Source organism: Mobula birostris, chromosome 30 (genome assembly GCF_030028105.1).
Source record: "Mobula birostris isolate sMobBir1 chromosome 30, sMobBir1.hap1, whole genome shotgun sequence".
Lineage (NCBI taxonomy): Eukaryota > Metazoa > Chordata > Chondrichthyes > Myliobatiformes > Myliobatidae > Mobula > Mobula birostris.
Window position 1 is genome coordinate 17,545,946 of NC_092399.1, and position 27,738 is coordinate 17,573,683.

Here is a 27,738-nt window from a genome sequence, read left to right on the forward strand (position 1 = left end):
AGATAGAGAGTAGCAGTGGAGGGTCATTCTGATTTGATGTCTAGTGGTGCTTGCGTGGATCTGCGCTGGGGCATCTCTTGTTTATGATGTATATAACTGATATGGATGAAAATGTAGGTGGGTTGATTACTAGGTTTGCAGGTGACAGAAAGATTAATGGAATTGTGGATAGTGAGGAAGATTGCCTAAGGATACAACAGGACATTTGGAAATATGGATGGAAAAATGGCATATAAATTTTAATCCAGACAAGTGTGAGGTGTTTCACTTTGCAAGGTCAGATGTCAAAGGCAGGTCGTGCCTTACGAGCCTGATTGAATTTTTTGAGGATGTGACTAAGCACATTGATGAAGGTAGAGCAGTAGAGGTAGTGTATATGGATTTCAGCAAGGCATTTGATAAGATACCCCATGCAGGGCTTATTGAGAAAGTAAGGAGGCATGGGATACAAGGGGACCTTGCTTTGTGGATCCAGAATTGGCTTGCTCACAGAAGGCAAAGAGTGGTTGTAGATGAGTTATATTCTGCATGGAGGTTGGTAACCAGTGGTGTGCCTCAGGGATTTGTTCTGGGACCCCTTCTCTTCGTGATTTTTATAAATGATCTGGATGAGGAAGTGGAGGGATGGGTTAGTAAATTTGCTGATGACACAAAGGTTAAGGGTGTTGTGGATAGTGTGGAGGGCTGTCGGATGTTACAGCAGGACATCAATAGGATGCAAAACTGAACTGAGAAGTGGCAGATGGAGTTCAACCCAGATAAGTGTAAGGTGGTTCATTTTGGTAGGTCAAGTATGATGGCAGAATATAGTATTAATGATAAGACTCTTGGCAGTGTGGGGGATCAGAGGGATCTTGGGGTCCGAGTCCATAAGACGCTCAAAACAGCTGCGCAGGTTGACTCTGTGGTTAAGAAGGCATACGGTGCATTGGCCTTCATCAACCGTGTGATTGAGTTTAGGAGCTGAGAGGTAATGTTACAGGTATACAGGACCCTAGCCACGCCCCACTTGGAGTACTGTGCTCAGTTCTGGTCACTCCACTACAGGAAAGATGTGGAAACTATAGAAAGGGTGCAGAGGAGATTTACAAAGATGTTGCCTGGATTGGGGAGCATGCCTTATGAGAATAGGTTGAGTGAACTCGGCCTTTTCTCCTTGGAGCGACGGAGGATGGGAGGTGACCTGATCGAGGTGCATAAGATGATGAGAGGCATTGATCGTGTGGATAGTCAGAGGCTTTTTCCCGGGGCTGAAATGGCTAACACAAGAGGGCACAGTTTTAAGGTGCTTGGAAGTAGGTACAGAGGTGATGTCAGGGTAAGTTTTTTATGCAGAAAGTGGTGAGTGCATGGAATGGGCTGCCAGTGACGGTGGTAGAGGTGGATATAATAGGATCTTTTAAGAGACTCCTGGATAGGTACATGGAGCTTAGAAAAATAGAGGGCTATGGGTAACCTTAGGTAATTTCTAAGTAAGTACATGTTCGGCACAGCATTGTGGGCCGTAGGGCCTATATTGTGCTGTAGGTTTTCTATGTTTCTATCCCTCCCATCCATCCATCAGTCTCTTTGTCCCCCTACCATCAGGTAGGATGTGCTGTAGCATTGGGACAAAGTCTGTTAGGATGGGAAAAAGCTACTTCCCCCAGGCCATGAAACTTGTAAACGATCCAGGTCTCACCATGTATGAAGCACCAACACTCTGGACACCCAAAATCAATATTAATTTCCACCGACTCTGGCCCACATTCATCCATACGCAGGTTTCTGCGATCAACTGGAGTGTTTCTTTGTTTACAATCAACCCCCAAAATGCAGCTCCAGGAAGATCATTGTTCAGAGCTGCGGTTTAAGTTTAATCTACAAGCCACATTCAGGTCCGAAGACTGGCTGCTGTTAAAATTAGTTTTTACAAAACATATCATACCTCCAGAATATGCCCTAACAGGGTCCACAGACCCCTTGGTCCATGGCATAAAAAAGGCTGGGAGCCCCTCATTTAGAGGGATATGGGCCAAATGTGGACAAATGGGAGCAGCTCAGATGGCAATCTTAGTCACCATGGACCAGTTAGACCAATGGACCTATTTCTGTATTGTGTAGCACACCATGACCATATTTGCTTTTAGATTATTCCTTTTGGCCATTAACATGTTAATACCTCATAACATTAAAACTTATAGAGATATTAATCTAATTATAAAGAGTTCTATTTCAATATGTCAGCTTAAGTTAGGTTGGATGCTCTCTTCAGAAGTTAATGTAACCAGATGACTAATGTTCAGCTGTCAAAAGATTGCTGTCATTTAGAGAGAGAGAAAAAAACAATTCCTTTTGGCTTATTATATCTTAAACCTAGGGAATTATGCATAGATCATTGTTACTTTGTATGGTTAACATTCACATTATCTCATTAGTCTGATTTTTATGCAGGCCTGAACAAATCCCCGTGTTAGTTATTCTCACCAGAACTCTAGGTGAAATTTAAGGAGCTAATTTTGGTTAGTGGGATTATCAAGACCCCAATATCATATTTAAGCCAAACCAAACCAATCTATTGAGGAACTTAGACAGAATTTCCCTTTGGCCAATATCCCTTAGGCCAGATCACACTTTCTATAAGGCAGATTTGCAGAGACAGAACTTAAATCTCCTGAGTATGTACAGGCCAGGAAGTTACTGAAGTTTAATCAGTTAAAACCACAGCATATTATCAGCTGATCACTGCTTGTCCAACTTCCGTAGAACTTTGGCTAAAAAGAATTAACTAAGGTATGATTAGAATTCCAGCTATCAATGCCTGGTTTATATAATCAGATTTTATTGTGAGCCAGATCTGCTGGTCAACACACAATCCCCAGGAGTACAGCACACTTTAGTGGTATGAATATTTCAATATATAGCCAGCAGCCACGATTAATGTCATTCCAGACATAAATCAGACCATCTTGTTATCATTTTAGATTGAGTTGGTAGCATACATCCTCTGAGTCATGATGTCAAGGTATGCCATAATCAAAAGATCAGATCACAAAATCTCAGTTGATGCTTCCGTTTATGGTTAGAGAATTCTTTTCTTTCAGCATTCCTTCAGGGTCAAGGGTGACTTCCTTCTGTTGTAGTTTTGAGGTGGCTGGTGAGGCCGGTTTGGGATATGTCATCTCTGGGTTGGAGGTGCTTAATTGGCACCTGGATGAGTGATTTGGGAGGTAGAGCATCCTGTAATTTTCACTGGACTTAGGCATGTTCTTACAAAGAGACTTAAGATTCTCAGTATCATCACAGGATACAGCTCCGATAAAGGTTCAAAAGGGATCCCATGGGTCAGTGAGAATGATGTACTTTTTTTCAGGGAAGCCGTGAGAGCATCTAAATCAGGGGTTCCCAACCTGGGGCCCACGGGTCCCTTGCTTAATTGTATAGGTCCATGGCAAACAAAGGGCTATACTGTGGGAGATGCTCATTTTCAACCCACCTTCCAACTGTCTCTATTTGAAGAAGACCTGGGGAGTTTTCCCGTGTTCAAGAACTAAAGTCAAAGCCAAGTTTATTGTCATATGCACAAGTACATATGTGCACAGATGCAATGAAAAGCTTGCTTCCAGCATCATCACCGGTACAGAGCATCCTGTTATCAGCATTCACACAAAGAGTATAAAACAAACTTAATTTTTACAAGAAAAACCACAATTACAATAAAAAAAGTTTATTTTAGTGCTAAGTGGTAACCAAAGTACCGAGTGGTCATATTCTCTATTGATTAGGATTATGTTGATTGGTTCAAGGATCAAATAGTTGAAGGGAAATAACTCTTCTTGAGCCTAGTAGTGTGGGACTTCAGACTTTTGTACCTCCTGTCACATAGTAGATATGAGGACATGGTCCAAGTGATGGGGATCTTTGATGACAGATATGACAGGTATTGTCTTCTTGAGGTAGCACCTCCTATAGATACCGCTGATGGTGGAGAGGGATGTATCCATGAGGTGTTGGACTATCAACTACCCTCTTAAGCTTTTTGCATTCCCACACATTAAAGTTGTCATACCAGACCATAGTACAACCAGTGAGGATAATTTCAGCAGTACATCAATACAAGTTCTCACCCCCTTCAATCTCAGTCCTGAAAAAGGGTCTTACCCCAAAACATCAACTATTTACTCTTTTCCATAGATGCTGCCTGACCTGCTGAGTTCCTCCAGCATTTTGTGTGTGTTGCTTTGGATTTCCAGCATCTGCAGTTTTTCTCAAGTTTGTTACAGTGTTTGGTGACCAGAAAAACTTCCTTAACCTTTTCTGATGGCCCGAGCCATTTAATGATATATGCGATTCATTCATATGGCATTCTTAACATATGATATTAACTTTATACTGAGCCCTTTTTGATCGGGAATTCTTGATATACTTGTGTCAATTTGTTCAAGTGTTTTTGCAACAGGTATTTTAATTAGTCATCTAATCTACATTAGTTGCTTCAGTCAGTTTAGGGGGAAATAGTTCAGTTTCCTAATTTATAAATACAAGAGGTTATGGAAGGACGCTAGAGCAGGGACTCAATCACAGACCAAGTACTGTGTGCACTCTGATATTTACTGAGTAGCAAATCCAGAGGGGCAACAAAGTTAGTGTCAAAGTTCAGGCGGAGATCAAAAATCCCAGAGAAATCCAAAAACCAGAATCGGGAAACAGGCAGATTCGATATTCAGACAGATTTCAGATACGAATGCTGGAAAGGCTCAGGAAAACTCACTGGCACAATCTGGCAACAAACAGGTGAAAACACAGGACTAAAATACACTGAGCAGTAAACAGAGAGGCAGATGATAGGTGGAGCACAATGAGACAGAAGTGGCAGCAAAGCAGAAAGGGCTGAGAGGTGGAGTACTCAGTAATACAGGGGCCGGAGTAGAGCAGGAATGGGAACAGGAGCACATGGGGCATGAAAACAAACAAGAGCAGGTGGCAATACAAAACCACAGACTGACGGCTAGGGGGAAAACACACAAAAAGACGAAGTTCAACTGGAGGTACTGACAAGTTCTGAAGATGCTGAAAACCTTGAGCACCACACACAAAATGCTGGAGGAATTGTGACCCTCAAGTATTGTGAGTGAGGTGAATTTGTGCAATGTCAGAACAGTGTGTGATCCAATAGTGTTGGTGTAAACAGTGTTACCTCTGGCTGTGTTAAACAAAGCAACTACTTTCAGTGGCTGATGGTCAGGAGAGATTGAGATAAATTATTTCACAAAATCATCAGGAACAAGAGATTGATTCCAAGGAATTTTTTAACAGTTAGCTTGCAGACTTCTAAGGCTGAAAATTGGCCATCAGTCAAAAGCCTAGCTTTGATTTTGAGATTTTTGTGAGAAGCGGCAAAAGCAGATTAACACTTCACTTCAAGAGGTGCTCTTTATCTTAGGGTGCTGTCCATCCATTACAGACAGCTTTTTTCTTGGATGCAGGACTGATTTAGTGGGTCTGAGAGTAATCGCCATTTGAGTTCTGCCATCTGCCTCAATGATGATGGGAATTTATTAAAACCTCATCCGCATTTAACCTCTCCACATTGGGGTGGCATTGTAGCTTAGTGGTTAACACAAAGCTTTACAGTACAGATGACCCAGGTTCAATTCCCACCACTGCCTGTAAGGAGTTTGTACTCCATGACCATGTGGGTTTTCATTGGTTTCCTCTCACATTCCAAAGACGTACTGGTTAGTATGTTAATTAGTCATTGCAAAATTGCCTGTGATTAGGCTAGGATTAAATCAGGGCAGTGTGACTCAGAAGGACCGGAAAGGTCTATTCTGTGCTGTATCTCAATAAATAAGTAATATGTAACTCAATGAGAGGAAAGAATTCTTAGGTGACCAGTTTCCTCCTCGATTCTAATTCTACCATCTTAATGAAACCTTTGTCATTTAAATAAAGCCATAGGTGAAAATGTGCAAACTTAACTTATCACCAGGTCCTCTTGTATTTCCAATTGATTCCTAGCATCATATGCATTTCTAACACCCTAATCCTTTTTGACTATATCATCTTGTGTCATGGTAGGTGATCATGGTGACCATGATTGTCCTTGGCAAATTTTTCTACAGAAGTGGTTTGCCATTGTCTTCCTCTGGGCAGTGTCTTTACAAGACTGCTGACCACAGCCATTATTAATACTGTTCAGAGATTGTCTGGTTGGGATCACTGGTTGCATAACCAGGTCTTGTGATATGCACCAGCTGCTCATACGACCATCCACCTCCTGCTCCCATGACTTCATGTGACCTTGATCGGGGGGGGGGAGGGATGGGGTGTGGGGGGGTTACTAAGCAGGTGGTGTAACTTGCCCAAGGATACCCTGCAGGCTGACAGAGGGACGGAACACCTTACACCTCCTTTGGTAGAGACATATTTCCACCCCACCACCCTCGTGTTTAACCCCTCAAATAGGATATACATCTTCCCTGTTTCCAGCCTAAAAAAATCCCACAGGAATGTTGCAGTTTCATTTGCTTCTCCTCTCATTCTTCTAAACTCAAGTGAATCAAGAACTGAAACTCCCCAAACGTTTTTAACACTAGCAGCTTTCAGCATGTGTTTGGTTACAGCAAAAGAACTGAGTTTAACATTCTAACGGTGCTTACGATCAGATTTCAAGATGGAATGAACCATGTACTGGCCTTTGATTGTAATTGGAGTTTCTGATCCCAAATTCCATTTAATCCTCATGCAATGGTTTGGAATTGCTGGAAGAATGTGACATTGCTCCCAGCTGTGTCTGGTTGTTGGAAATTCCAAGCACTGGTTAGGAATCACTCTGCTAGTTTATCTAATGATGGGGAAGCATTTATGTTTTCACTTACTCAGTCAAAATTAGACTGTGGTTTTCTTGTTTCCTTCTTCTTTCTTTGCCAATACTAGGAAAAAGCTGAAATCATCACCACATACAGAAATGCACTAAAAGTTCTATATTACTGCACAAAACAGCCAGGACAATTTTACCCTCCGCTCATGCCTGCCTATATCCTCTCCTCGACTGATGCCATAACCCATCCTTAAAAAAAGTTTCCTGAATTGTTACTGGGGGAAAAGTATCTTTTCCCACTGTATCTGTGAGTGAGGTTCTTTGTGCCAATTCATCGGCTGATTTACTCTGATGGCCTGTGTCAACTGAGTTGAGAATCAAAACAAATCATAAACACAAGAAAATCTGTAAATGCTGGAAATCCAAAGTAACACACACAAAATGCTGGAGGAACTCAGCAGATCAGGCAGCATCTATGGAAAAGAGTAAACAGTCCACTTTTCATCCGGAGACCCTTCTTCAGAACAAGATGTACATTCTGTTTTAGTATCAAAGAGAGCAGCGTTTATTTAGCAGTAGATTAAAGAACAGGCAGCCAGAGGGTGAATTCACTATGCTACACATTCCCACTGCTCAGATAAAATAATTCATTGAAATCAGGCTGTATTTACAGTACTGTGCAAAAGTCTTAGGCATATATATATAGCTAAGGTGCCTAACCCTTTTGCACAGTACTGTATTTGTCAACGTGGAGTGAAGAGCAGGTTTGTAAATCTGGTGGGAACAAAGGGTTTTGGGAATGGTGAGCATGGAGTGCCATGGGAGGAGTGTCAGGTGTGTGGGACTGGTAGCAGAGCAGGAATGCCAGCAACAGGGGGGTGGCTTGCGAGACCGAGCAAGGTTATTTGATTCAAAACAATTGGTCGATTGATCATTATAGAATGTCTCTGGTGAGTCCTGCTCCCTCCCTTCTCCCTTCCCCTTTTCCCAACCATAATTCCCCCTTTCCTTGCCCCCTTCCCAAACTCAGTCCACAATAGAGACCCATATCAGAAGCAGGTTTATCGTCACTCACACGTCATGAAATTTTGTTTTTTTTTTGCGGCAGCAGTACTGTGCATTACATAAAATTACTACAGTTCTGTACAAAGGTCTTAGGCACCCTAGCTATATATTTGTGCCTAAGACTTTTGCACAGTACTGTAGTAATTTTATGTATTTTTATACCCAATTGAATAAGTAATAAAGTACAATTGTTATGTGGGAGTCTTGCTTCCTTTCCAAAGAGCAGGAAGGAGGGAGGAGAGGTGAGATGACAAAAGGAGTGATGGTGCAAGGCAAAAGCGGGAAGTGAAAAAATACAATTCATTCTTACTAACATTATCGGAGACATAGTTGGCAGAACTGCCAGAACTGGCAATTATATCATCAATCATTTTGCATGTGCTGGTAACTGGTAAGTCGTTATTTATCTCTGGCAAAACCCTGGTATGTGCCTGGTGCAAAACCTTGGGAGTAGTGGTGGCCTGTGAACTACCAGTAACAGGTGAGCAGCCAGTCAGCAGGAGTTTCCCGCTACCTGATCCATCTGCTCCTGACCAGATGCTATCCAAGCAGATGAAGGAAGCTCAACTATTTCTGTATCCGGTCCCTATTGTTTCCTGTGAACGATACCTCTCTGAGGATCATCACGTTGTTATGGTGGAGAGGCTTGTGAGTTTCTGACATCCAAAGAAGTGCTGCTGTCCACAGCTTAGCTCCTGGTAGGTGACCCTACCATGGGGGTAAAGTCAAGGGGAAGGTTCCAGCAAAGAGTGATCCAAGCAAGCCCTCAGCAGTAGAGCCGGTGAGTGATGATGGCATATCGTAACAGCAGTGAAAGCGGAGGAAAGCTGCAACAGTGAAAGGTTTCCAGTCATCTTGCATTCCCCTTTTGTTTCTTCCATGGCCTTCTGTCTCTTTCACCAATCACCTTCCCAGCTCTTTACTTCATCCCTCCCCCTTCAGCTTTCATATAACAGCTAGAGTTTTTCTCTCTCCCCTCCCCCCAGCTTTGAAATCTCCTCCTCAGCTTTTTTCCTCCAGTCCTGCCGGAGGGTTTTGGCCCGAAACGTCAACTGGACTTTTTTTTTCCATAGATGCTGCCCGGCCTGCTGAGTTCCTCCAGCACTTTGTGTGTGTTGCTCGGACCCTGACCCTGATCTGTCTGTTGTGACTGCCCTTGCATCATCCTCCCCGCATTAAACAAATTCACTCACAGGTGCCCCCGTCCGCATTAAGGGAATAACCCCTTGGGAGACCCTCATACTCTACTCGGGTGATCATACTGCTACTGATGATACTTTACTACAGAGTTACTGTTGCTGGTACTGGTCCTTTGAGACTTGACCAAGGTCCAATGAAAGCCACAAAGTGCCATCTATCCTAATGGGGTTAAAAAAAAAATTCTTCAGCCTGTGGCAAGTGAATTCCCAGTAAATGTATCGGAAATGAAGATTTTCCTCCTGGCAGGTTAAGTGCCCAGCTGTAGTTCAGTATTTCAGTGGAATTGATCTGGTTTCCACAGTTAATGCCACTAATGAGTCCTGTTAGTCTAGGAAATCCATTGAGTTATGAATTCGGTTGAACCTTAATTCTGCTCGAGTAATTCACACGCGCATAAGCAGCTCACCTCCTCTGTGATGGTTCTGTATACCTATCCCAAGCCATTCGAGTTTACTACATAAAAAATTGAAGCAGAAATGGACCATATTGACCTTCAGGATAGCTACTGAAGTTGTCATTAGCATGAACTTCACTTTACTGCCTGATCACACAGCCCTTGATTTCTCTTGCAACTCAGAATGTACTCAATGACACATCATTTACCACATTCCAGAACAAAGAATTCCAAATATTCATGATCCTTTTGTCATAACTGTCACTGGAGAGATGCAGTTGGTAGATATAAAAGTATTTGGGACACACAAGCTGACAGCCTTTGGAGACACTCAACAGAGAGAGAGTCTCCCCGACCCAACATTACAGACTATTTTTATATGTTAAAGAACAAAGATAGCAGGACAATTTCTATAGTTACAATGCCTTCATAATGCTTCTTTTGAGTTACATGTAATTTTCGAAATAGCTGGATCTTCCCACCAACATGGCCAAAATGAGTGTTAATTACTATGGTCTCTGAGGCTACGTCCACACTACGCCAGATAATTTTGAAAACGAAGCCCTTTCTCTTCGTTTTGACCCTCCGTCCACACTAAAGCGGCGTTTTCATCCCCCGAAAACGGAGATTTTCAGAAACAGTCTCCAGAGTGAATAAATCTGAAAATGCCTAATATCCATTGTAGTGTGTACGGGGTAAACGGAGAGATTTAACGCTGTCATGACAACTCCACAACAACAATACCTTTTCTGCTTCTGCTTGGTTCTGCGCAAGCTCTGCAATACGGCTGTTATAATGCGCAGTCGGTGTGAACGGTGTGAGAGTTAAATTGTAAAGTGAGCTTTTTTGACTATTTAAAAACGCTGTCATGACGAGCCGGAACAGATGGCCGCAGCGCGGCATTTCGTTGTTTTCTTGAACGCAACCCCCCACACAACCTAACAATTTCAGAACAGACGGCAACGAGATTGAAGCCAGAAGAGTTAGAAATGTACTGACCAAATACTTTGACCCATAGCTTACTGAATAAATAATGTTGATGTGTGTTGCCAAACTCACTTTGCCCTGTTTTCTGTCCTTGCCTGTATGAAGGTGGTTTACCTATTTATGCAAGTATTTCTCTGAAAATAGATGTGTAACAGCCTAATGTAACGTTGTATGGAAATACAAGATAACACTGATGCAGACATGTTTTATACATTTAACAAGGTGCTTTATTAATGCCACAGAGTTAGTCAGTTTTTCAATGTTCGTCGTCAGCCGGGTCATACTCTCCGTGATCTCCCTGTCGGTTGCCTCTATATGCTCCAATATTTGTTTTTTTTAGTTTTAAGTCCTCCTGCGCGAGAGCCAAGAGTAATTCCTTTGAAGTTTTTCTAGTCTGTAACTGGACAAACGCGCACTAAGTATACCGTTTGCTCTTCGCTTGTTTTCTGTGTGTCCTGTGCGTGCCCAGTAGAGGAGATTAGCCCAAATAGCCGTGTTAATGTGGACAGAGATATTTTGAAAAACACTTAGTGTGTACGCCTGTCATTTTTACTCGAAATCGGCGTTTTCAAAATTATCCAGCATAGTGTGGACGTAGCCTGACTTGTATTCATGCCTGTGCAGACACTTCAGGTCAGTGGGTTGTTGATTACATTCATGCATATGCAGACATCTCAATTTACTCCAGAATGCAGCTACAGGAAGACCACTGGTCTGAGCTGCATTTTAAATTCAATCTACAATCCATATTCAGATCTGAAGACTGGGTTCTGTTGAAATTATATTTATTATATTGCATATCTCCAGAATACGCCCTAACACCTCTGAGAGAAGTAATTCTTATTCGTTTATGTCTTAAGTGGATGACCTTTTTTCTCCATGAGAGTATGGCCATTAATTCCGGAGTTAAATAAGGATGTTGGAAACTTAGTAACAAATTCACTGGTTCTAAGCTGTACCACCCACCCTTTAAACTTATATAAACAGTGTTAAACTTCCACACACTTTCTTCGTTCTTTCATAGGGTGTAACAAGCCTCTTTGTTTGTCATTTGCATCTTTTCCTCTCTTGACTGTTGAACTTTTAGTATGTAGGTGGGTTGGTATTAATGTTGATTGTAACAAAGAGCATAAATTTGATAGACAAGCCCTTTTATCAAATGGAATTCAAACATTCTGTCAGATCTGTGCAAGATCTTCTACATGTGTGTATGTGTGTGTAACTTCTTTCAATTTGCCTGTCAGTGTGAAAATACATTATGGTGATAGAAGACTAACACTGGGCAGTCGATATGTGGGGAAATTGAGCCCACTTACTGCTGAAGCCTTGGAGAAGACTGGGTCAGAATTAACAACTCCACTGGGTATGATTGACCATTGTCAGCAGATGCACTATGTTTGACAAGATAACAGTGGCATGCCTGACATTTTGAAGTTGAGGAGGTGCATGAACAACAGACTTGACTTTTTAGTTTATTCTTCTGAAGTACAATAGAACTGCACAAAGAGTGGCAGAAGGAACTTGTACAAAGTCCACAAACAGCAGTTTGTACTGTTAGGGTGATAAGGAGTGGGTGTATTGGTGAAAGGACTGCAACTCTGGTTGAATGAATTGCCAAACATCTCAACTTCACCGAAAGACAGAATTTGTGGGATTCCATGAATTATCCTCATCCACGGCGCCTGGTCTACAATTTGCAGGATTATATTGAATCACAGAGTCAAAGCTAACAATACGTCCTGGTTTAAAAAGATTAGTTTCTTGAATCTTCCCTCTCTTAACAAGAAATAACTTTAGTCTGAATTTGGAAATTATTCTGTTATGCCACAGATTTAGCAGAACACTGAAATTTTTGCAGAAGCACACTAATAGAGAGAAAGAAATAGTGAATATTAGTCCTCATTCTGCTAAGAAGTTGGTGAGCTCTTGCTATGTGCTTGCTATATATCAAACTTTACCGGCATACCAGGGAAGAGAGCACCTTAAATTTCTTGCTGGTCTGGTGTACTGCTAACATAGCTCACGGAGCAACTTCTTTCACTTTTTTCATGTCTTCTTTTGATTTCGGATGTGGTTCTTCTACTGTTGGAGCCTGTAAACTACCTCCTGGTCGTGTGTTTACGGGTCGATCGGGCAACCTGGAGCTTTTTAGTCTCCAAGAGGGTTCCACAAGGTTGCGAGCAAAGTGCGTGGCATGAACGCCACGAAGCCCGGAGATGGGGTTCAGGCACACCATGATAGACTCCGTCTCTTGCTGACCTAGCCGATCAAAGCACCGAGGAAGATTGAAATCATTAGGGCGGGTGCAGAGGCAAACTAGTGCTCAGCGCCGTCTACCAGTCTCTAGCTCACTGCTGCTGGAGAAGTGTCTGCGTGTGACTGCCTCTCTCCTCTTCTCACTCGCTGGCCCCAAGGGAAGGTCCTTCCATTCTCTCTTTCTCTCTCCCTCAGTGCTGTCGGAGGATGGTGCTGGAGCGAGGTTTAATCGATGTAGTTTGTGGATCGTGGCCTCTAATTCACGTTTATGATATGTTCTAGTTTCCGGTCACTCCTTTTTCTTGATAGTTTGGACACATTTTAATGAGGGTGGGCTGCAGATAATGAACACTGAGCTGAACTGAAATATGCCTTTTGATGATGTGTTTTATATTCTGTGTTTTCACTCATTTTATTTTGTTGCCATTTGCACAATTGGTTGTTTTTTTGCACGTGGGTGGGAGGGGGGAGGTTGATATTCTTTTTCTTTAAACTGATTACATGCTTTTTCTTTGTTTTGTTGGGAGACAAATCTCAGAGATGTATACTACATTCATACTTTGAATCTTATCCCATTTGTACTGGTACTTTCAATCATTTTCTTATCGGGGTACAATGTACTGATTCACGCAAGTAACAAATTACTTTTGATCTAGTACTATTAGCATGTGTGGGCATTTGTACATAACAGTCACAGTATGCCATGACACAGCACTTTTAAATAAAGCCCCTGGATGTTTGCTGAATCAGAAGGACAAATTGGACCTTAACTTTAAAGAGAGATTCAATAAACAGAATCTTAGTCAATGATGTCAATGTTAAGGAATGTCTTAGGGGCACTCGAAGGTGCAAGCTTCATATTCAAATATTGAGGGAAGAAAATTGGAAGCTTCTGGGGTAATGTACCTTTCCAAACAAGATCGATGTGGATTTGGATGTTCACCTTTGTAATCTCCCTCCTTGGGGAAAGCATAAAGACATATTGCGCTCGCAAAGCTTTTGCTTTGACGTTCGCCTCAGAGGCCTGATGAGGGCAGCTGTCTGGAATGGGGGTGGAGCCAACTACTGGGAGGCAAGTAAATTACTTATGAGTTATGTGGAATGCGCAGAAGGGATTTGCCCCGTCTGTCTATGCCAGACTTGTTAAGCGACATGTAAACAATTCAAAACACACAAAGGTAAAAAATATAATATTTAACTTTCAAGTACACTTACACGGATGGTAGGGATCAATTTTATTCTGTAAAACTATCAAACCATCTGGTAGCAGTTTACTTAAACTGTCAGAAGTATGAGTTGCTATGGAAACAGACTATCCATTCCAATATTTTTTAAAAAGAGGTTTATTTACATATTTACAGATTTACATAACTTTCATCAGAATATTTATATAATTCTCAAAATAAAATACAACCATCCTTGGCCAGGTTGCACTCCAGCCCCTGCAGTGCCCTATAGTCCGGGAAGGCCTCTTGAGAGCCAGTGAAAATGACATGCTCTCCCTCTCTCTCCAGGGCCATCCAGGCATCCAAAGAGGGACACGTAGAACCTTTGGTGGCCTGTTGCCTGGACCTGTGAATGCTGCTTTGGCTAGACCCAGAACCGGACAAATAGTGAGGTTCTCTGACTGGCCTGCACCCGCCCACACTGCTGTCCAGGCTTAAGGGAGATTGCCAGAAGAAGTGGTGGAGGTGGGTATGATTACAATGTTTAAAAGCCATTTGGACAGACTCATGGATATGGAAGGTTTAGGGGGGGTATGAGCCAAGTGCAGGTAAATGGGATTAGATTGCTTAGCTAACCTGAATGACATGAATGAGTTTAGTTATAGGGCCTGTTTCTGTGCCAAGTAACTCTGTGAGTCTGTGTGGAGTATATAGCTAGGGTGCCCACAACCTCTGCACAGTACCGTATTTGTCAACATGGAAAGGAGAGCACGTTTGTAAATCTAGCGGGAGCAGAGGATGTTGGGAATGGCAAGGGAGGAGCACTGTGGGACGGGTGTGGGACCAGTAGCAGAGAAGGAGTGCCAGGGGTGCGGGGTGGTGTGGGTGCGGACACATCCAGGCCTGAGACACCAGGCAAGGTCATTTGATTCCAAACAACTGGTCTATTGATCAATACAGAATGTCTCTCTAGTGCTTCCCACACCTTCCTCCCTCCCTTCCCCTTTTCCCAACCATGATTTCCCTCTCCCTGCCCGCTTCCCACTCTGTCCACAATAGAAACCCATATCAGAATCAGGTTTATTATCACTCACGTATATCATGAAATTTGTTTTTTTTGTGGCAGCAGTAGAGTGCAACGCATAAAATTACTACAGTACTATGCAAAAGTCTTGGGTACCCTAGCTATATACATGTGTCTAAGACTTTTGCACAGTACTGTGTGAAACACTAACAGCATGTTAAATTCAAATCAGTCATGTTCCATGCTCATTAAATCAATAGCTAGTTTTCCATAAGCAAGAAAGGCAAACTAGATGAAGGGTAGATGTGGAAATGTTCTCACCATTATCTCGATTGCATTTGTGAGTGAACTCCCATAATGTGGAAAATAACTGACAGAAATCATCAGTGATGATCCTATTCTTTCCTACAAGATAATCTAACATAAAAGACCATCGCTTCCTTTCAGAGCCGTTCCTTGTCCTCCTGTAAATGCGTTTCCTATAGAGGTCACTGGATAATCATTTGGAGCAGAGCAAACCTACTTCATTTCCCATTACTGCAGTCCCTACCTCTGGCACTGGAGCCCCACCTGGTTCATGTTCACAGGGTCTCCAACCCTGATACAAGATCTCAGCCCAAAATGCTGAATATCCCTCTGCCTCCATGGATGCTACCTGACCTGTTGAATTCAACCAGCAGACTGTTTTGGTAAAGTATTGTGCTGTTCGAGATATGCTAATTCTATGCAGAGCAACAGTGATCCCCAGGCTGTATTGCATATTTGGAGGTATCATAAGAGACAAGACGGCTTGGTATCTTAAATGCTCCTTTACCATTTTTTTGGAGTCTCCAACCAGGGATGTGGATACTGTATTAAACTTTATTAAGAATACCTTGCAAATATTTTTCTAACCTTTTCAGAAACTTCTTGCTGTGATGGAACTTGATTGACAATATCAGAAGCTGGCTGAGCCTTAATGTTTGGAGAAGATCCAAGATTTGATCACCAAGATTGTGGTGTAGTGGACAACAAGGAAGGGCTGAGAAATGGCAGATGGAATTTAATGCAGACAACTGCGAGGTGTCGCACTTCAGACCAGGGTAGCTCTTACACAGTGAATGGTAGGGCACTGAAGAGTGCGGTAGAACAAAGGGATCTGGGAATACAGGTCTATAACTCATTGTAAGTGGCATCACAGGTTGATAGGGTCGTAAAGAAAGCTTTTGGCACATTAGCCTTCATTAATCAAAATATTGAGTACAGGACATGGGATGTTATGTTGAAGTTCTGTTAGACAATGGTGAGGCCTAATTTGAGACATTGTGCAGTTTTGGTGACCTACCTACAAGGAAGATGTAGATAAGGTTGAAAGAGTACAGAGAAAATTTACAAGGATATTGCTGGGTCTGCAGGACCTGAGTTATATGGAAAGATTAAATAGGTTTGGACTTTATTCCTTGGAACATAGAAGATTGAGAGGAGATTTGATAGAGGTATACAAAATTATGAGGGTTACAGATAGGGTAAATGCAAGCAAGCTTTTTTCACTGAGGTTTGATGGGACCACAACTAGAGGTCATGGGTTAAGGGTGAAAGGTGAAAAGTTTAAGGAGAACACAAGGAGAAACGTCTTCACTCAGATGGTTGTGAGAGTGTGAAACAAGCAGCCAGTGCAAGTGGTGCATGTAAGCTCGATTTCAAAGTTTAAGAGAAGTTTGGATAGGTACATGGATGGTAGGGGTATGGAGGGCTATGGTCTTGGTGCAGGTCGATGGTAGTGGGCAGCTTAAAAGGTTTCAGCATGGACTAGATGGGCCAAGGAGCCTGCTTCTGTGCTGTACTTTTTGATGACTCTATGACTCTAAGATACTGACATTGGTTCACTGACGCTGCCAATCAATTTGAAGGGTTTTGCAGAGATCCTGTTGGTGCTTTGAGGGGCCTGTTACAGGCTTATCTCTCTGTGAAGCATTCTGGAAACCAGGCCTCACTGCTGCTTGGTGGAAACTGATCTTGAACTTCCCCAAGGTTCTGTTGGCACAGTCTAACTTTGACGTCAGTGTCTGCCTTCCATGATAGGTGCCCTCCAAGATTTGGAAAATAATTCTTGCTTTCTGTAATGTTGCTGTACTCTCCTTGGACAGTTCCAAGCCCGAATGCAAAAGGAGGACGGTTGGAGACCCGCGTCCCATTGCTATAGAAACACTAACAGAAGCTCCAAATACCTCATCCCTGGGAGAGGAAGGATTTGGAAAATGGGGACAACTGGAAAGACTGACCCAGGATAGAGGACTCTGGAGAGCTGCTGTCAGCAGTCGATGCCCCAGTAGGGGGGATAGGGTTAAGTAAGTAAGTAATAATGTTGCTGTAGATTGCAATTGTCAGAATGGTGGGGGCTGTTTGGTAGCAACCTTTGTCTTCTGGATGTTAGAAGTAAGATTAGTAAGACTTTCAATGAAGGAGTCAAGAATGACTTGGAGTATGTTCATACGTATCATCCCTGTGCTACAGGTATATGACTGAGGGTGGTTAGGACTGAGGATGTCAAAGATTCAACCATTTCCTGTTGATCTGATAAAGTAGCTCCACACAAGTAGGAAGCTTCTTGGAGGTGAGATACAAGATGTCAGTGAGGCTGACACATTCTCTTGGAACCTCATTCTTCATCGGAATTAATCCAAGATTAGGATCATACTTTGCATGCTGTCATGTTTTCAGCTGGAGAAGCTTAGAGAGTATTTACAGGTGCGAGTTTTAGTCGACTTCAGGCTTCATGAACCCTCCGTAGCTCCTGTGAAATATTGGCGCTTTCCCTTCAGTGTTGTTAAGACCTTCATATTGATTTTACTGTATGGGAGTTTCAGATGTCACTGCTAAGTGGCTAGTTTGATAACAGTAACAGGCAGGAATTATCTGGTGATCATCCCAAACTCAAATTACCTGCCATGACGTGAGTGATGTGAGTAGTCCCATGATCCTTCACTGGGTCATTGACACAGATGACAAGACCACAAATGAGGCTGTTGCCATGAAGTCTTGTACTTGGTTCTCAGCTGTATCAATGTGTTGTTTATAAAAGCTCCATGTTCCAAGCATTTTGAGTGGAGGACAAATCTGATGAATTAGCCAACATGTATTAAAGGGTTAATATCCAAACTTACACAAGCTATTTTTCACCAGCTGGTCCTATTAATTCAGAGCAGACATATTGGCTGTAAGTGGCTACTAAGGCATGTTTTTTTTTCTGACTAACGCAATGGGTTATCTAAGTGAGAACTGTTCTTTGCCCAAGGCCATTACATTTAATCACTAACATCTTTATCAATGTCAAACATTAGTGATTTATTCAGTATTGATGAATGGCTGTTTGATCCAGCATGATTATGAGAGATGCAGTCATTACCTGTCTTTGGTTGCACAGGTAGTTCAGTGCTGTTGTCTGAGGTACCGGATTAAAGTACAGTTTTGTGAAATATTTCAAGATGAGGATTTGGTTAATGATTGGCTACAGTTTATGTGAAAGAGGTTTCCTATTTCAAGAGCATATTGAAAGGCATGTGGAGATCAGTCCAACAGTCAGACATTAAAAGAAGGGTTTTGTTTCACGCAAACATGCTGAGCCCGTCAATTTCATCAACTTTGCCTCCAACTTCCACCCTGCCCTTAAATTTACTTGGTCCATTTCTGCTGCCTCCTTCCCCTTTCTCGACCTTTCTTTCCCCATCCCTGGAGACAAACTGTCAACCGACAACGTTTATAAAACCCACTGACTCCCATGATTATCTTGACTACACCTCTTCCCACCTTATCTCCTATGAAAATAATATTCCCTTTTATAATATTCCCTTAATATTACATTCGTCTTCACCACATCTGTTCCCAGGATGAGGCTTTCTTTTCCAGGACATCAGAGATATCCTCTTTCTTCACAAAACAGTGCTTCCCTTCCTCCACCAGGGATGCTGCCCTTACCTGCATCACCTGAGAATCTGCTGGGGTCATCCATTGCTTCTGTGCAGCCTCCTCTGCGCTGATGACACCCATTGTAAACTGGGGGACAACTTTGTAAAGCACCTCTGCTCCATCCACCTAAAATGGAACTTCCCTGTGGCTAGACATTTTAATTCTGACTCCCATTCCCATTCCGACATGTTGATCGATGGCCTCCTCTTGTGCCCCAGGGTGGAGGAGCAACACTTTACATTGTGTCTGGCTAGCCTCCAACCAGATGGCATGAATACCAATTTCTCATTCCGGTAAAAAGAATCCCTCCCCCTCCCCTCTTCTTCTATTCCCCACTCTGGCCTCTTACCCTTCTCACCTGCCTAATGACTCTGCCTGGTTTTCTTTTCCCTATGGTCCACTCTCAACTCCTGTCAGATTCTTTTTTCTCCAGTCCTTTATATTCCTCACCCACCTGACTTCACCAGTCATCTTCTACCTAGCCTCCTTCCCTTCCCCCACCTTTCTGCTCTTCCCCCTTCCTTTCTAGTCCTAAAGAAGGGTCACTTTATAACTTGAAAGATGATTGGAATTATCAGATGTCAGAAACATCATTTGAAAGGAACATTGGAAGCATCAAGTTGTCACTGGGCACAGGGAATATCGACAAGAAGATCATTGGGAGCCATTGGGATTAAACTCTGGAATCTTTGGCTGAAGGAGACATCCAGAAATGGGGCCTCAGCCATTGGGAATGTCAGTAGTTATCAGGAGTTTCAAACAACACAACTGAGTTTAGATAATACCTGTAGAACCATTCAGTATCCTTACAGAGGATGGCAATGAGAGGAAAGAGGTGGTGAGAGCAAATTCCTTGCAAGACAATGGATGGCACAGATCCCCCATTATGTCCCTTTGTAGCTAAGGCCGAAGCAGGTATCAGCCTCTTTTGGGATCTAGTTTACGATAGCTTCAATGTGAGTGGTCAGTGCCTTACGTGGGGCGGAAGGTCTCAGTTACACAAGATTTTTTGCTCAAGTGACATCGAAGTGTACATTGCTAACTGTTTAGGTTATTGAACAACCTTAGGGTGTCAAATAGACAAAAAAAAACTAAATTTTCAGCCATAGTTTCACTAACCCATGAGTTCAGACTGAATGATTGGTCCCACCAATGTGGGTTTGCATTCCACAGAGGATACTTTCTCAGTCCTGATGGAGAATCCTTCATCTGGAAATTCACTCTGTTTGCCCCTCCACAGACTCTGCCTGACCTGCTGAGTATTTCTAGCACTTACTGTTTTTACTTCACGCACCAGTTAATGTTTCATGAAGACTTTGTGCCTTTCTCTTGCCCTTCTATTGTGCCAACTGATTGGCCAGGTAACAAGCCTTAGGAAATGTGGCAGCCAAAAGAAGACCAGGAACAGCAATTTTCCACTCTACATGTAGGTCAGAAGGAGTAGAAGTGTTTCCTCCAGATCCTCTGGGTAATCAGCGTTCCTCTTTCTCACTGGCCATCCCCTTATCTCTCAGTGATGGAGCACTTGATGATCCACTAACCCATTTTCAATCACCGGACTGATCACAACACCCCGCCTTTTTCAATCGCCAGCTAGTCCACTATGTGCTTCAAGCTTCTTCCTGAATAATCACCCTCAACACCTCATAGTTAAGATTAAAGTCTGTCACGAGCGTTGTGGCCCATCAGGCCCGTGCTTATGCCGGTTTCCGTGGTGTAACACCTCATAGTCACAGTTCTTAGTTCTCCTCTTGCCACTTATCTCATTGTCTCCACACTATAGCACACATAAGTTTACTGATCTAATGGAGGTCCTAGTTAAGCAATGCATTAGTTTTAAAATTCTGATCCTTGTTAACAAATCACTCCTTTGCCCCACCCTGCCCTATCTTTATAATCATATTCAGCCCTACAATTCTCCAATATACTGGCCAATTCAGAACCAACATCACTAAAACAGATTTACTGGACACTATTTCATTGTCTTGTAAAGGAACCTGGTGTGAACATATTAACTGCAGTGTTTTATGATATTACTGGGCTTTCAATGTCTTGACTTGTGAAAACTATTTTATTATTTCAAGTTCTTAATCAATGTTTTCCATCAATGTCTCTGCTTCTCTCTCTCCCATTCCTGTGGAGATTTTCTCTTTGACAAAGTTTTTAATTATCTGCTCTAATATTCTGCTATGTGCTTTAACATGTGCTTTAACAATTCTGTCTGACAATTTTCCTGTGAACTGACTTAGGGCATCTTACAACGCTAGATCTTCCTTATTGAGACATGTTGTTTGTATGGCTATTTATTTAGTTGCCTTGCATCAATAAAACTATTTACATATTTCAAATCGAACCGTTAGGTTTTGCTCGGAGAGCAGTTGCCTCAGAGCAGAGTTCTGTGTGCCCCACGTGACATAGTACATTAGCTAAAATACAGGGAATTGCTTCTCTTGCTACCGTCTTGCTATAATTTATCTCACCATTATGTTGGAAAAAGATATAACGATTATCCCAGAAGGCAAATGTTTCACAGAAGACACAATCTGCTCACTGATGTGAACTCAATTTGGCAATTTAGGCAAAATCCTTAATTGTAATATTGATGCCCTGATGTCTCCCTGAGTACTCAGAGAGCATAATATTTATTCAGAACTATATTCTATTTAATGTATTCTAGAGATGTAGAGTTTTGATACTATGTATGGCAATAATTTAACTGTTTCATTAAATATTTACTTCAACTTTTTTTTTGTTTTAAAACTTTTGTGCTTCTCAGAATTTTCAGTGCTTTGATCAATGTTTTCATAAAGTTGTTTTGGTTTGATGAAAGGTACCTGATTATGACTGAAAGCTCAAACAGTTTTTTTTACATGGTAATAACTGTCCAAGTACAATAACTTTTATTATTGTTGTGACCTCATCCAGGTGTAAGATTTTGGTGAGTATTTCTGCTCCTGTCTTCTCAGGCTTTTCATCTCTTGAATCTGAACCAAGCGAGAATAGTTTGTACTTCAGTTGAGGAATTGTATTAAATTAACAGTGGTCACAATGTAAAACTCAGCAGTTTGGTCACAATGCTCAAGGGTGGGAATCTTTGACTTCAAATTCATTTGCTTTGTTTAGAAATTAGTGGCATCTCCTTTTCATCATAGGGGAATGGACTTTGTCACTTCCTTGTCAACTTGTCTGGACATACCATCACATGGTGCTGAGCAAAGGACGAAGGGCTATTTATTTCCTCCCAAAATGCATCATTCTGTCTTGTGTAGTTCAAGAATTGTTTTTCTAAAACTCCCACTTACCAGACAGTGTGGATATGAGTTCCCTCCAGAACTGATCACAAACAAAACGACTAGAGATTGCATTGCAGGGCTACATCTGATACCATTCCTCCTGCTGTTTCCTTCTTGCTCTGGACTTTTGCAAGTCTGAATCTGCATACAGACTGCATAAATGCATGGACAAAATACTCTCTGACTGCACACAAGGATGGATTAGGGATAGTCAACATGGCTTTGTGTGCGGTAGGTCGTGCTTAAGCAATCTTACAGAGATTTTTGAGGAAGTCACCAGGAAAGGTACTGAAGGCAAGGCAGTGGATATTGTCTACGTAGACTTTAGCATGGACTCTGACAAGGTCTCGCATGAGAGATTGGTCAAGAAGGTTCAGTTGCTTAGCATTCAGGAGTATCTTTAAGAACAAAAGAGCATCAAATTTCCTTTCTGGTTTCTGATAGGTAGCACCTCTCTATTTCAATTGGTATCCCACCACCCAGGACATGCTCCCTTCTTGCTGCTGCCTTCAGGAAGAAGGTACAGTATCTCAGGACTCACACTACCATGTTCAGGAACAGCTATTACTCCTGAACAATCAGGTTCTTGAACCAGAGGGGATAACTTCACTTGCCCCATCATTAAAATGTTCCCACAATTTACGGACTCACTTTCAAGGACTCCTCATCTCATGTTCCCAATATTTATTGTTTATTTATTTATTATTATTATTTATTTCTTTTTGTATTTACACAGTTGGTGGTCTTTTGCACACTGATTGAATGCCCAGTTGGTGTGGTCTTTCATTGATTCTATTATAGTTATTATTTTATTATGGATTTTTTGAATATGCCCACAAGAAAATTGATCTCAGTGTTGAATATGGTGACATATATGTACTTAGATAATAAATTTACTTTGAACTTTTTCTGTTTAAGTGACTGTAAAATATTTTGGATTCCTTCTAATGTTTTCTGACAATCATTTCTCATCCTTGCCCTTTGCCTCTCTTCCTCCCTGAAATTCCAGTAATTAACCCAGTTAAAGTCATAAAATCATAGAACACTACAGCACAGAAACAGGCCCTTCAGCCCATCTAGTCTGTGCTGAACAATTAACCTGTCCAGTCCCATTGACCTGCACCCGGACAATAGCCATCCATACCGCTTCCATTCACGCGCCTATCCAAATTTCTCTTGGTTGATGGAATCGAACCGGAATCCACTACTTCCACTGATAGCTTATTCCACACTCTCACGACCTCCTGAGTGAAGAAGTTCCCCCTCATGTTCCCTTAAACATTTCACCTTTCACCCATGACCTCTAGTTCTAGTGTCACCCAACCTCAGTGAAAAAAGCCTGCTTACATATGCCCTATTTATTCCTCTCATTTTTGTATACCTCCATCTGATCTCCCCTCATTCTCGTAGAGTCCAGGGAATGAAGTCTGAACCTATTCGACCTTTCCCTCTATCTCAGGTCCTCATGTCCTGGCAACATCTTTGTAAATTTCCTCTGCACCTTTTCAATCTTATTGATGTCTTTCCTGTAGGTAGGTGACCAGAAATAGACACAATACGCCAATATCTTATACAACTTCAACATAACATCCAAACTCCTGTACTCAATGCTTTGACTTCTGAAAGCCAATGTACCTTTCCAACTCTAACACTATTTTCAAGGAATTATGGATCTGTATCTCCAGATCCCTCTGTTCCACCACACTCCTTAGTGTCCTCCCACTCACTGTGTAAGTCCTACCCTGGTTTGTCCTTCCAAAGTGCAACGTCCTACACTTGGCTGCATTAAATTCCATCTGCCATTTTTCAGCCTATTTTGCAAGCTGGTCCAGATCCCAATGCAAGCTTTGATAGCCTTCCTTGCTGTCCACTATGCCTTCCCCTGCCAACCTTGGTGTCATCTGCAAATTTCATCCAGATTGTTGATGTAGATGACAAACGACAATGGACCAGCACTGATCCTTGCGGCGAAGTGCTGGGGGAACTCAACAAGTCAAGCAGCATCAATAGAGGAGAACAGTTACCATTTCAGGCTAATACCCTGATGAAGCGTCTGAACCTGGAACATTGACTGTTTATCCGCCTCTATTGATGCTGCCTAACCTGCTGAGTTCCTCCGGCATTTTACATGTGTTGCTCAAGATCTCCAGTATCCTCAGAATCTCTGGTGTTTATGATCTGTCCTCAATAAGTCCAGGACATCTTGAATCTACAACGGTCTCTTTAATCAATACTGCCTCTCCTTTTCTCGTCCTTTCTACTTCTCTCCTCATTACATCACATCCAGGAATATTTACAACCCATCCTGCCATTTTGCCATGCTCTGTTGCTGCTTCGTCATAATCGCACTTGGTTATTTGCATCCAGAACTCACTCCCCTTGCATATCAAGCTTGTTGTAAATAGACACATGCATTATACATCTATCTTAGCTATTCTTGTTCTCTCATTTATTTGTCTGCTTGCTTAGAGATACTGTGCGGAAACAGGTCCTTCCAGCCCGATGGGTTGTGCTGACCAGCAACCCACCTATTTAACATGAGCCTAACCACAGGACCAGTTCTTTTTTGGACTGTGGGAGGAAACTGGAGCACCCAGAGGAAATCCACACAGTTCAGAGGGAGAGCGTACAAACCCCTTACACACGGTGCCAGAATTGAACTCTGAACTCTGGAACACCCCAAGCTGTTAGAGTGTCGCGCTACTGTGGTGCTCATGGTAGTTCAGTCCTGTCTTCCAGCTCTGTGTTTTATTTCTGTTCTGTTGCTATTTATTTCTTATGATTCTATTTGTGCTGTTTTTCCTCATTTCAATGCTGTATACCAATCTTCATAACCCTCTGTCCAATACAATAATATTGGGATTGAAAACAAATTGCTGTTGATGCCAGAAAACTGAAATAAATAAATAAAAAATACTGGAAATGCTTGGCAGTTGAAAGAGCATTTAATTTACAAATTTAACAAAGAAAAACAGCTTGATTTGTTTTTTTTCTTTGAAATTGTAAGATGTCTAAAATTAGTCAGAGTTTCAGAAATAGCCAATTATCTTTAGAAACCAGAAGGACTAGTCATTTAAGAAAGCAGTGCAGTCATACAGAACATAGGTTGCGATTAAGGAAATTAAGTGGGTGTCTGCAGATAGTATATATGGTTTTGAAATGATAGACACTTGTCAAATTGTGTGCTTTTCAGAGTTATACTTGGATGTAATCTGAGGTTTGCATAGGTGTGGATTAAACGACAGTGTTTAGATCTGAGTTAATGAAAATACAAGGTATACTGCTTTTTGTGACTATAAAAACAAATTTGAGCCTCTGCAATCGGAAGTCAGTGTGTGGTTTCTTTGTAAGGTCAGAATGGTAACCATAGTCATGGCTATACAATGTATCTTAAATCTCTGCTGCAGAACTACAAGGATATCTGCTTGTCCAGCCTTGCTACAGAGGGAAGCACCAAAAGATCACACTATATAAATAAATAATCTCAGTTTACTATTGAAAATTACTATTGAAGTGCTGTTTAATGGGCAAGTTAAGAGCAATCAACACACATCAAAGTTGCTGGTGAACGCAGCAGGCCAGGCAGCATCTCTAGGAAGAGGTACAGTCGACCTTTCGGATCTCCCCCTCCCACTATCAAATCTCTTTCTAGCTCTTCTTTCAGTTAGTCCTGACGAAGGGTCTCGGCCTGAAACGTCAACTGTACCCCTTCCTAGAGATGCTGCCTGGCCTGCTGCATTCACCAGCAACTTTGATGTGTGTTGCTTGAAATTCCAGCATCTGCAGATTCCCTCGTGTTTGCAAAGTTAAGAGCAATGATGCCTTATCAACTGCTTTCATTATCACTTTTTGTACCTTCTTTTAATCATTTTGTTTTTTCTCTTTATTGCAGAGTTCTGTTTTCCTCCGCTCTACACAGAGTCTCCTCCTGCCTTAGCCAAAACTGTTTGCTCTTCTAACCTTGTCTAGTTACGATAATGGCCTTTGACAATCAGACTGTTTCTCTCCTCATGCATCTCACTTGCCCAGATGGAAATTTCCAGGATTCTCTGTTTTTGGAGCAAGGTACTTCCAGGTTTAATCCCTTATTTGGATACCAATATCCAACTTCAAACATGAATGTGGGGCTTGCTTTGCCTTATTGCAATAGATTCCACCAAGGTTCACACCATGAGATAAATTTGATTAATTTGGAGACCAGTGATGATTTCATAGTCTGAGGCCCTTGGTGGCTCTGGACAAGCATAATCCCAGGTCCAGTTAACCTGAGACAGCCTCAGGCTTGATCTTACGATGCTGAATGCTAAAATTGGGATAATTATGCAAGAAGATGGGTTTGTTTCTCTTACAATATAGACAATTTTATATTTAAGTATGAAATATAAAATTGGCACCTTTTCGTCCCCAGCTGTGTTAATTTATGCCACATCAAATGGGTCATGTGGTGGCTGGAACCTGGTGCTGATGGAAGAGACAGATGTCATCTCCGGTAATAATCAAGCTGTCTGCCAATATGGATTGCACAAGGATATTGGAGTGAAATCTTTCTTATACTCAAGGCTTGATACTGAGTGTAGATTGAGTGCAGACTGTCAACCAACCTCACCATGTCCAGTTCCATTTCATAATTCCTCTTCATCATCTGTTTTGTACCGGGCTCACCATAGTGAAGTTAAGAGTGGAGCTCTTGACTGATTTGCCTCTTCCCAAGGTAGGAACACAGAGACCAACACAGCACAGCTGCTGCAGATAGATGCAAGGTGCATCAGGTGGGAGAAATCAGAAATAAAAACAGAAAATCCTGGAAATAGAGGATCAGGCATTGGAAGCAGAAACAGAACTAAGGACTTGAATTTTCCATTAAGAGGCAAAACAGTGGCTTTTAACTCAATGACAATGCAAGAGCTCGGAGGATGCAGGCATGAGCAAACGTAGACAGCCTGAACCTTTGTACGGCTGACCACAGCTGTTTCTACTGCCTTTCGATGCAGGACCCTTCATCAAATGAAAGTTCAGTGGCCCCGTTCATTTCAGTGGAGAGGGATTAACTGTGAAGGAGAAAAGTAAGTATCATATAATTTACACTTCCTGATTTAATTTAGTTAGAAAATTTGTTTTTTTATTTAGTTTTTCAGTAATATTCATTTATAATGATTTTGTAATTTTGTCAGGCAAAGAGCTTGCCCCTCAGCCTGTTGAAGAAGTATTTCTGGAAAATAAATATCTGGAAAGTCTATCACTGTATATATTTTTCTCTTTTTACACTACTTGTTTAATTTTTTAAAAAAATGTATACACACACGCGCGCGCGCACACACACGCAAGTCCTGATGAAAGGTTGCAGCCCGAAACATCAGCTGTTTACTTTTTGCTGTCAGTGCTGTCTAGCCTGCTGAGCTCCTCCAGGCAGGGAGGTGATGATTACACACCCCAGTTACAGTCAGGGTGACTCAAAAACACACAAGCAAACAACTGTGTGACCCGAGCTAAACTGTAACAATAAATGAACTTGAACATCTCACCATAATTCCGCGAATACGTTTTAAAACAAGAACAGTAAGCAGCGCTGACTGCTAGGAATGCAGGGGAGAGTTGTCGGCTATGCC

The 27,738-nt window shown here is 42.0% G+C and overlaps 1 long non-coding RNA gene across 1 annotated transcript in view; it reads left to right on the forward strand.

Annotated features, from left to right (window-relative positions):
• The window catches only part of LOC140190496 (uncharacterized), an 88,872-nt gene extending 61,542 nt beyond the window's left edge, over nucleotides 1–27,330 (forward strand). The window contains exons 3-4 of the long non-coding RNA XR_011883619.1: nucleotides 14,219–14,395; nucleotides 26,025–27,330. This is a non-coding gene — a long non-coding RNA (uncharacterized lncRNA). The remainder of the gene's footprint in view (nucleotides 1–14,218; nucleotides 14,396–26,024) is intronic.
• The last annotated feature ends 408 nt before the right edge of the window (nucleotides 27,331–27,738 follow it).